Genomic DNA, 12,713 nt, shown 5'->3' with positions numbered 1-12,713 from the left:
ATGTTGAATCCTCCACCTAAGAAATCAGTCCATTCCAGTTTCAGACATAACTGGGGCTTGGAATATTGACATTTGAGGGCAAAAATACAATTCCTAATATTTTCCCCAGCTATTTTTTACCAGTAATACAGGGTATTTACTTCATTACTTCACTGTTACTGATGCTCTTCATACTATAAAGTCGTTACTGTTTTATTTGCTTATTTCCACCCTCAGATCCCTTATTTTTCAGTTTAAAGTTTTCCTAATTAGATCAGCACATCTCTAAGTAAATACTTTATTGCCAATTTTTGTGAGGCATATTCTGTGGACTAAATAATACTCAAAGTCTCATGGCTAGTAATCAGGAGAATTGAGATTAACTAGCAGAGATAGGGCCAAAATATCTCTCGTTTTAAAAAGCTCCCCAGGTGATGCTGAAGCACAGTCAAGGTGGAGAACCCACTACTCCAGTAATCTGATCCACAGTTTAGAAAATCAAATTCCACTCCTTAAATATATAGTCTACTGTTCATTTAACCATGTACTTTATGTTTTTTCTCCAGTTTCAACCTTCATTTGGAAAATGAGATAAAATATAAACCAAAGCCTTAAGTCCTTCAGTTTATTGAAAAGTTCTGAGAAATAAAGAATATATCTCCACTTTCCAGCATTGCAAACTCTGTTGTTCCTATCTTTGTTTATCTTTTAGCTTCAGAATTGCCTCCAAAAGCACTCCTTCTGGATGCTGTCTACTAACAGAGGGGCTAATTACAATTTCCTTCATTTACTTCATTAACATTTATTGAGTGCCTATTATATGCAAAGAATAATTTGAAGCAGGTTTTACCTGCAAGTACCTTCCAAGTATGTCTTGGAAATTTTATGTGTTTCATGGAAGAATGGATAAACATAAGGACCCCACAATAGGATTTTATAATGCTTTACCTCCCTTCTCTTTCAGAAGCTCAAAGAGAAGACAATACACATAAAATCCTTTTATTGAAGTGCTGAAATAATAGCGTATACTCTGTGTAAGTTTTATTACATAAAAAAATTTGTGACAACTGTCTAAATATATGCGAGATGACCATAAAGAAGATATGATAAAAATGTACTGATGATCTATATACCATATACCAAGTTATATATTAGAAAGACTTCAGAGGGGCGGAGTCAAGATGGCGGCGTAGGCAGACTCTGAACTCACCTCCTCCCGTGGACACAGCCAATTTACAACTACTCGTGGAAAAATTACCCCTGAGACAGAACTGAAAACTGGATAAGAGGAACTCCTGCAACAAGGGACAATCCTAACTGGGGTAGAAGAGGCAGAGACTCCCTTCCGGAGAGGAAAAACGCCGCCTTCACAAGCCGCCAGCTTCACGGCCGCCGGGAGCAGCTCACAGTTACGCAGCCTCCCTGGAGGCGTGGGGCCCTGAGCCGGGGAGCGCCCCCGCTGTGGGCATTTTGTGGACCCGGCACAATCGACACCAGTGGCATAATATCTGACTTTGCTGCTACTAAAGCATTGAGTAGCACCCCCAGAAAACCCGGTTCACAAAGAAACTAAAACTGGCTCTTAAAGGGCCCGCACACAAACTCACCCGTTCCAGAAAGCATCCTAAAATCACCAGAAAGAAAGGTGCACAGTGCTTCGGTGACAAGAGACTCACCTAATAGGCCCTGAGTGCATCTCGGTGAGGGGTGAGACCTCTCCGGGGACTGGGACATTGGCGGCGGCCATTGTTGTGGCCTGGTGTGAGCGTGCTGACACAGACGCCATTGGAGTTCTCCCTGAGGCCTGGTAGCCCAGGGTCTGCTCCACCCGCTAGAGCACAGATTTAATCCAGCTCAGCCAGGGCAGGCAGCCCACCCTAGACACTGGCCCCACCCAACAACAAGCCCTCAGGCAACGTGTGGGCCTGCATAGATTGGTGACTGGATTCTCTGCAGCCTGGCAACTGAGCTCACTTGAGCGGGGCAGGGTGTGCACAAGGAGTGGGTGGAGAGTGTGGGGTGGTGGCGGAGTGTGTGGGGCTCCCGCCTTGGAGAGACTGGGTCCACTTGGGGAGGTCGGGGTGCTCACACGGAGCAGGACTGTGTTGACTGTGTGTGTGGACCTGTGGGCAACAGGGCTTGTCAGCTGCAGACTTGTGCTTCTCAAAGACCCACATAGGAGGTTTGCCCCACCTTCCAAAGCCTGAAACAATTGGGTGCTCCTGTGCCTGAGGGCAGCCCCACCCAGCTGCAATCCTCAGAGAGCTGACAAGAGACCTAATACGCTAGAGGTTTACAGCAATTGTAAGGCCCTGAGCCTAACAACCTGCCACACTGGGGGCCTACTCACTTAAAAGAAATACTGCAACACAAATGTGGTATTAGAACTTACAGCCAACTGTGCTGGGGCTCCCCACACCTGATAAAGAGACTGAAGGGCCCACAACAACTACAAGCAGCTGAGCATTACAACAGCTGGCCAGGAGCATAACTCAGCCTCCCTGGGCGCCTATAGGGAGAGCTAACAGGCCACAATAGAAGGACACACGTAGCCCACATAGGGGCCACCCCTGGAACATTGAGAACTGAGGGAAGCATACTGGAAGCCTCCTAAGGCATCACTTACATAAGGTCACCTATCCAAGAGCAGGAGACGTAGCTGACCTACCTAATACGTAGACACAAGCACAGGGAAAGAGGCAAAATGAGGAGGCAAAAGAATACATTCCAAGTAAGGGAACAGGACAAAACCCCAGAAAAGGAACTAAGTGAAACAGAAATGAGCAATCTACCCGACAGAGAGTTCAAACTAAGAGTGTTAAGGATGCTCACTGATCTGGGGAGAAGAACAGACGAACTCAGTGAGAATGTCAACAAAGAAATGGAAGATATAAAAAAGAACAAATCAGAAATGAAGAATACAATACTGGAAATGAAAAATTCATTAGAGGGACTCAAAAGCAGAGTAGAGGATACAGAAGAACGGATCTGTGAGCTGGAAGAAAGACTAGAAGAAATTACCCAAGGTGAACAGGTAAAAGAGAAAAGAATTAAAAAGAGTGAGGACAGTCTAAGGGACCTCTGGGACAACATCAAGCGCACTAACATCCGTGTTATAGGTGTCCCGGAAGGAGAAGAGCGAGACAAGGGGGCAGAGAATCTTTTTCAAGAAATAATAGATGAAAACTTCCCTAACCTAAGGAAGGAAACAGACATCCAGGTACAGGAGGCACAGAGAGCCCCAAACAAGATAAACCCAAAGAGGCCCACACCAAGACACATCATAATCAAAATGTCCAGAATTAAAGATAAAGAGAGAATCCTAAAAGCCGCAAGAGAATGTCAAGTTACATACAAAGGAAACCCCATAAGGCTATCAGCTGACTTCTCAGCAGAAACCTTACAGGCTAGAAGAGAATGGCACGATATATTTAAAGTGCTAAAAGGAAAAAACTTACAGCCAAGAATACTCTACCCAGCAAGGTTATCGTTCAAAATGGAAGGAGAGATCAAAATTTTCCCAGATAAGCAAAAATTAAAGGAGTTTGTCACCAAGAAACCAGTGTTACAAGAAATGTTAAAGGGATTGATTTAAGGGGAAAAGAGAAGACCACAAATAGGAAAAATTATCTATTTCCACGATTAGAATGTAATGGACACAAATGCACAAAAAAGAGGTTAGATATGATATCAAAAACATAAAAGGAGGGAGGAGGGTAGTTAAAGAGTACAGGTTTCAGACAGAGGTCAAACTAAAGTGACCATCAATTCTGTATAGAAGAAGTAAGGAACAGAGAAGGACTACTAAAACACTGAGAAAAAAAAAAAAAGTTAAAAAATGGCAGTAAGTACATACTTATCAATAGCTACTTTAAACGTCAATGGACTAAATGCTGCAATTAAAAGGCATAGGGTGGCTGACTGGATAAAAAAACAAGACACATATATATGCTGCATACAAGAGACACACTTCAGACCTAAAGACACTCACAAACTGAAAGTGAAGGGATGGAAAAAGATACTCCACGCAAATGGCAATGAAAAGAAAGCTGGGGTAGCAGTACTCATATCAGACAAAATAGACTTTAAAACAAAAACTGTAAAAAGAGACAAAGAAGGGCATTACATAATGATCAAGGGAACAATCCAACAAGAGGATATAACACTTTTAAATATCTATGCACCCAATGTAGGTGCACCTAAATATATAAAGCAATTATTAACAGACATAAAAACAGAAATAGACAGTAACACAATAATAGTAGGGGACTTTAACACTCCACTTACACCAATGGATAGATCATCCAAACAGAAGATCAATAAGGAAACATTGGCCTTAAACGACACACTAGAACAGATGGACCTAGTAGATATATACAGAGCATTCCATCCAAAAACCGAAGAATACACGTTCTTTTCAAATGCACATGGAACATTCTCCAGGATTGATCACATATTAGGCCACAAAACAAGTCTCCATAAATTTAAGAAGATTGAAATAATACCAAGCATCTTTTCTGACCACAACGGTATGAAACTAGAAATCAACTATAGGAAGAAAATCAGAAAAGCCACAAATACATGGAGATTAAACAAAATGCTACTGAAGAACGACTGGGTTAACGAAGAAATCAAAGAAGAAATCAAAAAATACCTGGAGACAAATGAAAATGAAAATACGTCATGCCAGAATTTATGGGATACAGCAAAAGCGGTTCTAAGAGGGAAGTTTATAGCGATACAGGCCTATCTCAACAAACAAGAAAAATCTCAAATAAACAATCTAACAATGCACCTAAAGGAACTGGAAAAAGAAGAACAAACAAAGCCCAAAATCAGTAGAAGAAGGGAAATAATAAAAATCAGAGCAGAAATAAATGAAATAGAGACCAAAAAAACAATAGAAAAAATTAATAAAACCAAGAGCTGGTTCTTTGAAAAGATCAACAAAATAGACAAACCTTTAGCTAGACTCACCAAGAAAAAAAAGAGAAGGCACAAATAAGTAAAATCAGAAATGAAAGAGGAGAGGTTACAACAGACACCTCAGAAATACAAAAGATTATAAGAGAATACTATGAAAAACTATATGCCAACCAATTCGACAATCTGGAAGAAATGGATAAATTCTTAGAATCATACAACCTTCCAAAACTGGATCAAGAAGAAGTAGAGAATTTGAATAGACCAATCACCAGTAAGGAGATAGAAACAGTAATCAAAAACCTCCCCAAAAATAAAAGTCCAGGACCAGACGGCTTCCCTGGTGAATTCTACCAAACATTCAAAGAAGACTTAATACCTATCCTTCTCAAACTCTTCCAAAAAATTGAGGAGGGGGGGAAGCTCCCTAACTCATTCTCCGAAGCTGACATTACCCTGATACCAAAACCAGACAAGGACAACACAAAAAAAGAAAATTACAGGCCAATATCACTGATGAACATCGATGTGAAAATCCTCAACAAAATACTAGCAAATCGCATACAACAATACGTTAAAAAGATTATACACCATGATCAAGTGGGATTTATTCCAGGTATGCAGGGATGGTTTAACATTTGCAAATCAATCAACGTAATACACCACATTAATAAAATGAAGAACAAAAATCACATGATCATCTCAATAGACGCAGAGAAAGCATTTGACAAGATTCAGCATCCATTTATGATAAAAACTCTGAATAAAATGGCTATAGAAGGAAAGTACCTCAACATAATAAAGACCATATATGAGAAACCCACAGCTAATATCATCCTCAATGGTGAAAAACTGAAAGCTATCCCTCCAAGAACAGGAACCAGACAAGGATGCCCACTGTCACCACTCCTATTTAACATAGTATTGGAAGTCCTAGCCAGAGCAATCAGGCAAGAGAAAGAAATAAAAGGGATCCAAATTGGAAAGGAAGAAGTGAAACTCTCACTATTTGCAGATGACATGATTTTATATATAGAAAACCCTAAAGAATCACCAGAAAACTTTTAGAAGTAATAAACGAATATGGTAAAGTTGCAGGATACAAAATCAACATACAAAAATCAGTTGCATTTCTGTACACTAACAACGAAGTAGCAGAAAGAGAAATTAAGAATACCATCCCATTTACAATTGCAACAAAAAGAATAAAATACCTAGGAATAAACTTAACCAAAGAGGTAAAAGATCTGTACACCGAAAACTATAAAACATTTCTGAAAGAAATTGAAGAAGACACAAAGAAATGGAAAGATATTCCGTGCTCTTGGATTGGAAGAATTAACATAGTTAAGATGTCCATACTTCCTAAAGCCATCTATAGATTCAATGCAATCCCTATCAAAGTTCCAACAACATTTTTCACAGAAATAGAACAAAGAATCCTAAAATTTATATGGAACAGCAGAAGACCCCGAATAGCTAAAGGAATCCTGAGAAAAAAGAAAAAAGCTGGAGGTATCACACTCCCTGATTTCAAAATATACTACAAAGCTATAGTAACCAAAACAGCATGGTACTGGCACAAAAACAGACACACAGATCAATGGAATAGAATCGAAAGCCCCGAAATAAACCCACACATCTATGGACAGCTAATCTTTGACAAAGGAGCCAAGAACATAGATTGGGGAAAAGAAAGTCTCTTCAACAAATGGTGTTGGGAAAACTGGATAGCCATATGCAAAAAAATGAAAGTAGACCCTTACCTTACACCATACACAAAAATTAACTCCAAATGGATTAAAGACTTGAATGTAAGACCTGAAACTGTGAAACTTCTAGAAGAAAACATAGGCAGTACGCTCTTCGACATCGGTCTTAGCAACATCTTTTCAAACACCACATCTGACCGGGCAAGAGAAACAATAGAAAAAATAAACAAATGGGACTACATCAAACTAAAAAGCTTCTGCACAGCAAAGGAAACCATCAACAAAACGAAAAGACAACCTAACAATTGGGAGAAGATATTTGCAAACCATACATCTGATAAGGGCTTAATCTCCAAAATATATAAAGAACTCATGCATCTCAACAACAACAAAACTACCAACCCAATTAAAAAATGGGCAAAAGACCTGGACATTTCTCCAAAGAAGATATACAGATGGCCAACAGACACATGAAAAGATGTTCAAAATCACTAACTATCAGGGAAATGCAAATCAAAACTACAATGAGATATCACCTCACGCCCGTCAGAATGGCTATAATTAACAAGACAGGTAACAACATGTGTTGGAGAGGATGTGGAGAGAAGGGAACTCTCATACACTGCTGGTGGGAGTGCAAACTGGTGCAGCCACTATGGAAAACAGTATGGAGATTCCTCAAAAAATCAACGATAGAACTACCATATGATCCAGCTATTCCACTGCTGGGTATTTATCCAAAGAACTTGAAAACACCAATTTGTAAAGGTACATGCACCCCTGTGTTCATTGCAGCCTTATTCACGATAGCCAAGACTTGGAAGCAACCTAAGTGCCCATCAAGGGACGCATGGATAAAGAAGCTGTGGTATATATACACAATGGAATACTACTCAGCCATAAGAAACGACGAAATCCAGCCATTTGTGACAACATGGATGGACATTGAGGGTATAATGCAAAGTGAAATAAGTCAGAGGGAGAAGGTCAAATACCGTATGATTTCCTTCATTAAGTAGTAGATAATAACAACAATAAACAAACACATAGGGACAGAGATTGGATTGGTGGTTACCAGAGGGGAAGAGGGGAGGGAGGAGGGTGAAAGGGATAATTCGGTACATGTGTGTGGTGATGGGTTGTAATTAGTATTTTGGTGGTGAACGTGATGTAGTCCATGCAGAAATAGAAGTACAATGATGTACACCTGAAATTTTTACAATGTTATAAACCAATGTTACCGCAATAAACAAAAACTTAAAAAAAAAAAAAGAAAAAAAAGAAAGACTTCACAGGAATGAGCTTTACTAGAATAAACAGTAGAATTAATGTTAAAAATATATAGTGGCAGGCAGGTCCCGTGGCTTAGTGGTTAAGCGTGCGTGCTCCGCTACTGGTGGCCCGGTTTTGGATCCCGGGTGCGCACCGACACACCGCTTCTCCGGCCATGCTGAGGCCGTGTCCCACATACAGCAACTAGAAGGATGTGCAACTATGACATACAACTGTCTACTGGGGCTTTGGGGAAAAAAAAAGGAGGAGGATTGGCAATAGATGTTAGCTCAGAGCCGGTCTTCCTCAGCAAAAAGAGGAGGATTAGCACAGATGTGAGCTCAGGGCTGATCTTCCTCACACACACACAAAAAAATTTAAAAAAAAATATATATATATATAGTGGCTATGTTCATTTTGAAAGGTCAACAATTTTTCTTAATTTTAAAGTGAATTTGTTACTCATGAAAATAAAAAGTAGTCGTGGTCTGAATCAACTATAGCAAAGGAAAAACTGACTCAGTTCATTTACAGAGTAGTATAACTATCAGTACAATTATAAATACAATTGCTATACCATCTCTAAAGTCTTTAGGGCATCTCATTTGTTGATACACTAATATGAACAGCAAGCCTTTGATCATAAAACTGTAATCTTATTATTTGAACTCTGATCTCAAGTAAACAAACAAACAAAATGATGGCTATTGTTTTATAATTTAAAAAATAGAGCCATAGAGTAGGAGGGGAAAAGTATTATCAAGAAACTATCTATGCTCAAGAAATGGTACTGCCAAATCATTATTAGCAAAACATGAACATCTACTCATAGATCACGTCTTGTCACAAGTGAAACAATCTTTCCTAGGAGAAGAAAATTCTCTGTTTTTAAGATCAATTTTTCTTCTCTAACTTTATTTTCAGTTAAAAAAAAAAAAAGACTGTTATTGGTTGAATCGTGTCCCCCTCAAAAGACATGTTCAAATCCTAACCCTGGACAACTTACGAATGTGACCTTACTTGGAAATAGGGTCTTTGCAGATGTAATCCAGTTAAGATGAGGTCATGCTGAATTAGGGTAGGCCCTAATCCAATATGACTGTGTCCTTATAGAGGAGTAAAGACACAAACACACAGGGAGAAAACCATGTGATGAGGGAGGTAAAGATTGAAGTGTTGAGTCTATAACCCAAGGAATTCCAAGGATTTCCGGCAACACTAGAAGCTACGAGAAAGGCACAGAACAGATTCTCCCCTAGAGCCTTCAAAAGAGCATGGCCCTGTGGACAACTTGATTTCAGACTTCTAGCCTCAAGAACTGTGAGAGAATACAATCTTGTTTATTTAAACTACCCAGTTTGTGGTAATTTGTTACAGCAGGCCTATGAAACTAATATGGAGAACCAAATTGCCTGTTTACTTTTATTGTTCAAGTGGAAATATCAAATCAGTTTCCCAGACTAAATAAATAGTTGATCGTTGTATACATAAAAGATATTTAATCCCAAGAAGAAAATTTCTTCAAATCAGTCTGCCTTGCATATGGAATATTTTTCCAAATAATAGTGGTTGATATAAAATTTTATAACAGGCAGTGAGTTCACGAACACCCAAGTAAAATTTCTTGCAAAATTTGGAATGTACCTAGTTTCCATGTGACTAAAAGGTTAACAAACATTTTTTTAAACAACTATGTTTTTTAACAGTGATTTCTGGATAAATTGCATTTTCACATGTTTAAACATAAACTTTAAACTGCCTGTTGGGAAACTTCAATGCAAACAAAATTTAGTACCAGTACAAGAGACATAATGATGTAAAAGAAATGTGGCATGAGTATAATGGACAAATTCATTATTTCTCTTGCACGAGTCGAGCTTACTATGAGGAAACCTGTTTTCAATCATTTAGCAACAAGTAGAATAACTACATCACCTATTTATTGAATTATGCTGTAAGCAAGTGCTAAGTACCTAAGCTTTTTACTTATATCTATCCCATTTAATCCTTACAATCATATTATTATTAGCATCCAAATTTTAAAGATGTACAAATTGGGGGTCAAAGAGAATCAGTAATTTGTCCAACGTCACATAGCTGGTTGGTGTGGCACAGTTGTGGTTAATCAGTCAGTCTTACTCTGTTCTGTGAATTTGTGTTCTTGTATAGCAGACTTATAAGTCATACAAGCTATGTTCTCATTGCCATTCTAACTACTGAAAGTTTTTACAACTGTAATTTGCAAATAAACGTTAAAATACAGGAAATAAATGGAATAGTCAGCACTTTTGATTAGAATTGTATCTGTGGCTTATTAATGACATGGTCATAAATAGAATGCAATTCAAAGAAAACAAAGGGCTGGTTTTTAATACAATGTAGAAGAAATACAAATTAGAGCTGACACAAGATATGTTTCTGTGGCTAAAGAATAACTTAAAATCAAAATAAGACATGTGTATGAATTAAAAATGGAAATATTAGTGAAAGAAATTTGACAATAGTTTGCTTATGGAGAAGCATTGTTTGGGAACTATTTCTACTAATTTAGCAATGGTCAATTTTAAATATTTTTTAAAATAGTCAAGTGGATTATATCAAACTAAGAAAAGATTTAAATCATGATTAAAGTATAATCCTGAGAAAAGACATTTTAGAAACAGTCCCTTAATAAAAGTGTGCAAAGGGTTAGAAGAAAGCCTTCCCACTCCTGAGGCTGTTATACTAGATTGGTTTCCTGAAGGAAGCAGTGGAATCTATTTCTTTGAAGATCCTTACAAACAGAAAGCATACATTATCAGCAGTTCAGAAAGGTTTAGGTGTGTCTCTGCCAGAAGGCAGCCAGTGGATAACCACTTATGGTTTCACCAAGCCTGGTGACTGCATAATGACACTGTTCTTATAGCTGTGAGGCAAGGGCAACACAGCTGCTTTTCTTTTCTTTGGTGATCAGGAACTGCTGTCCAAAAAGTTGCAGAATAATTTGAATGTAATTAGATGAAATTTTCCCCAACAGAAAAGCAAGAATTAATTTTGACTCTAGTTACTGAAAGAAAACTCAGAAGTTCTACACTGGGCTTTTTAAACATTTATGGCCTCCTTACTTAGAAAGTATTCCTCTATGTAAAACTTACAAGTAGACTCGTTTGCTGGATGACTTTAGGCCTATGAGTTGAATTAATACTAAATAAAAAATTCTGAGCATATCTACAGTTGCTTTGTAGAAAATCCTTTGAAAAGTTCAATTTTAGTGCATTCTACTTAAATTTTTATGTTTACTTTTATTTCATTTTATATTCATCTACTTAAGTCTTTATTTTTCATGAAGGCAGAGAAGGCAGATACTTATATTTATAGATGTTTTTTCTTTAAAATAGAGTCAATTTCCTTCTAAGCAAACTTTCCCTTCAAAGGGTAATATAATTAATTTCAATTTTGAAGATGGCACTGTGGTCCACAATTCTTGGCCAACTGTTCTTCCAAGAGCAATAAGAGCTGCTAAGAAAGTAACTAAAAGTTCAATGAGATCTTTTGATGTAGGATTCTCACAAAATATAAAGCTGTGAGGAATGCAAAGGGATGACTTCCCCAGATTTTGGAGAACTTTATAATAGCTGTCAAAAACAAGTAAAAAAAAAATGCTGGAATTAAACAAAAAATTCATAAATGGTGTGGATAATTCTAAAATAAACAGAAAATAATTCTAATTTCCCAAACTATTTAGTATTTGTAGTTACATGATAGATACAAAGAGCCCTGTTTTCAAACATGGGTACTCAATTTCTGTTATTTAAAGTTTTATTTTGTATTTAGGGATTTAATGTAGCTCTATACTATGTAATACAACAAGCAAAAGCAGCTTAAAGTAATTTTTGACATGCAACAGTGCCCAAAAAAAAGGAAGAGATCAACAGCTTAGCTATGCTTCTATAAATTGCTATATTAAAAAACTTTTTATTTTTTCATTAAAATGCAAGATAATTCTACATACTTAATAACAGAAAACTCATAGCACAAATATTTCATTGCTTGCCTCCAAAAAATTGTTGACATCCTCTATGGCCATCTGCAAAGGCGGTCATTCCTTTGTGTTTGATGGAATTAGAGAAGTATCAGGGTTTGTGGATTGATGAAGGAAAATATTCTGTGCTCTTGGCTTCTGGTATTTATTTCCTTGGTCCTGTTAAAAAGGAAACGGGTGAATTTACCAATTTTGAACAGATACCCAGTTATTCTATATTTCTTTAGATTCATATTTAAGGACATTTTCAGATTTTTACGAGGTCTCATTAAGAATCAGAGAATTTTAGTCTTACAAACAGGACTTGCTAAATTTATAACTGCAGGTAAGAAAGGGCTCTATCAATCAGATGATTCAATCCCCATATTTTACACTATAGGAAACTGAAATCCAGAGAGGTTAAACAACTCAACCAATGTTATAGCCAATTAGTGGCAGTGCCAGCATGAGAAAACAGTTCTTTTTACTCCAAGTTCAGGGCTCTCTCTTCTAGTTGTCTCTCAGCAGGTAGAAGAGAAGAATCTTGGGAAGAGGGAGGGAGATTGGGAAGAGCATTATCATGACCAAGCTAATTTCTTAGCCCTAATGCTTACAGAAAATTCCAGAACAAGAAACAAAAAAAAAATGATAGTTTAATAATATTTAGATTTTTAATTCATAGCATAGGACTGGCTCAAAGAGAATATTTTATCAAAGTATGATTACAATATTATTTTATTAAAAATAATCAGTCACCATTAAATTTCTAAATTTCATTCAGAGCCACGATCACTTTTTTTCCCACTCCTTACTACTGCAACAATCTA

General features: G+C 37.5%; 1 protein-coding gene across 13 annotated transcripts in view; it reads right to left on the bottom strand.

Moving 5' to 3' along the window:
• Positions 1 to 12,713, bottom strand: part of MBD5 (methyl-CpG binding domain protein 5) — a 408,863-nt gene that overhangs the window by 217,472 nt on the left and 178,678 nt on the right. For 11 of the 13 annotated variants that reach the window (XM_087435146.1, XM_087435150.1, XM_087435153.1 and 8 more), the window contains one exon: positions 11,920 to 12,066. The exons of 1 other annotated variant lie outside the window; for it this stretch is intronic. The gene's annotated coding sequence lies outside the window, so the exon portion shown is untranslated. Of the gene's footprint in view, positions 1 to 1,655; positions 1,807 to 11,919; positions 12,067 to 12,713 lie in introns of those variants that run through there. One more of the 13 variants, XM_087435154.1, reaches the window with a different exon arrangement.

Source organism: Ceratotherium simum, chromosome 9, assembly GCF_057802395.1.
Source record: "Ceratotherium simum simum isolate JZ-2026a chromosome 9, ASM5780239v1, whole genome shotgun sequence".
NCBI classification, from domain to species: domain Eukaryota; kingdom Metazoa; phylum Chordata; class Mammalia; order Perissodactyla; family Rhinocerotidae; genus Ceratotherium; species Ceratotherium simum.
This window is presented reverse-complemented; position numbering and strand designations above follow the sequence as displayed.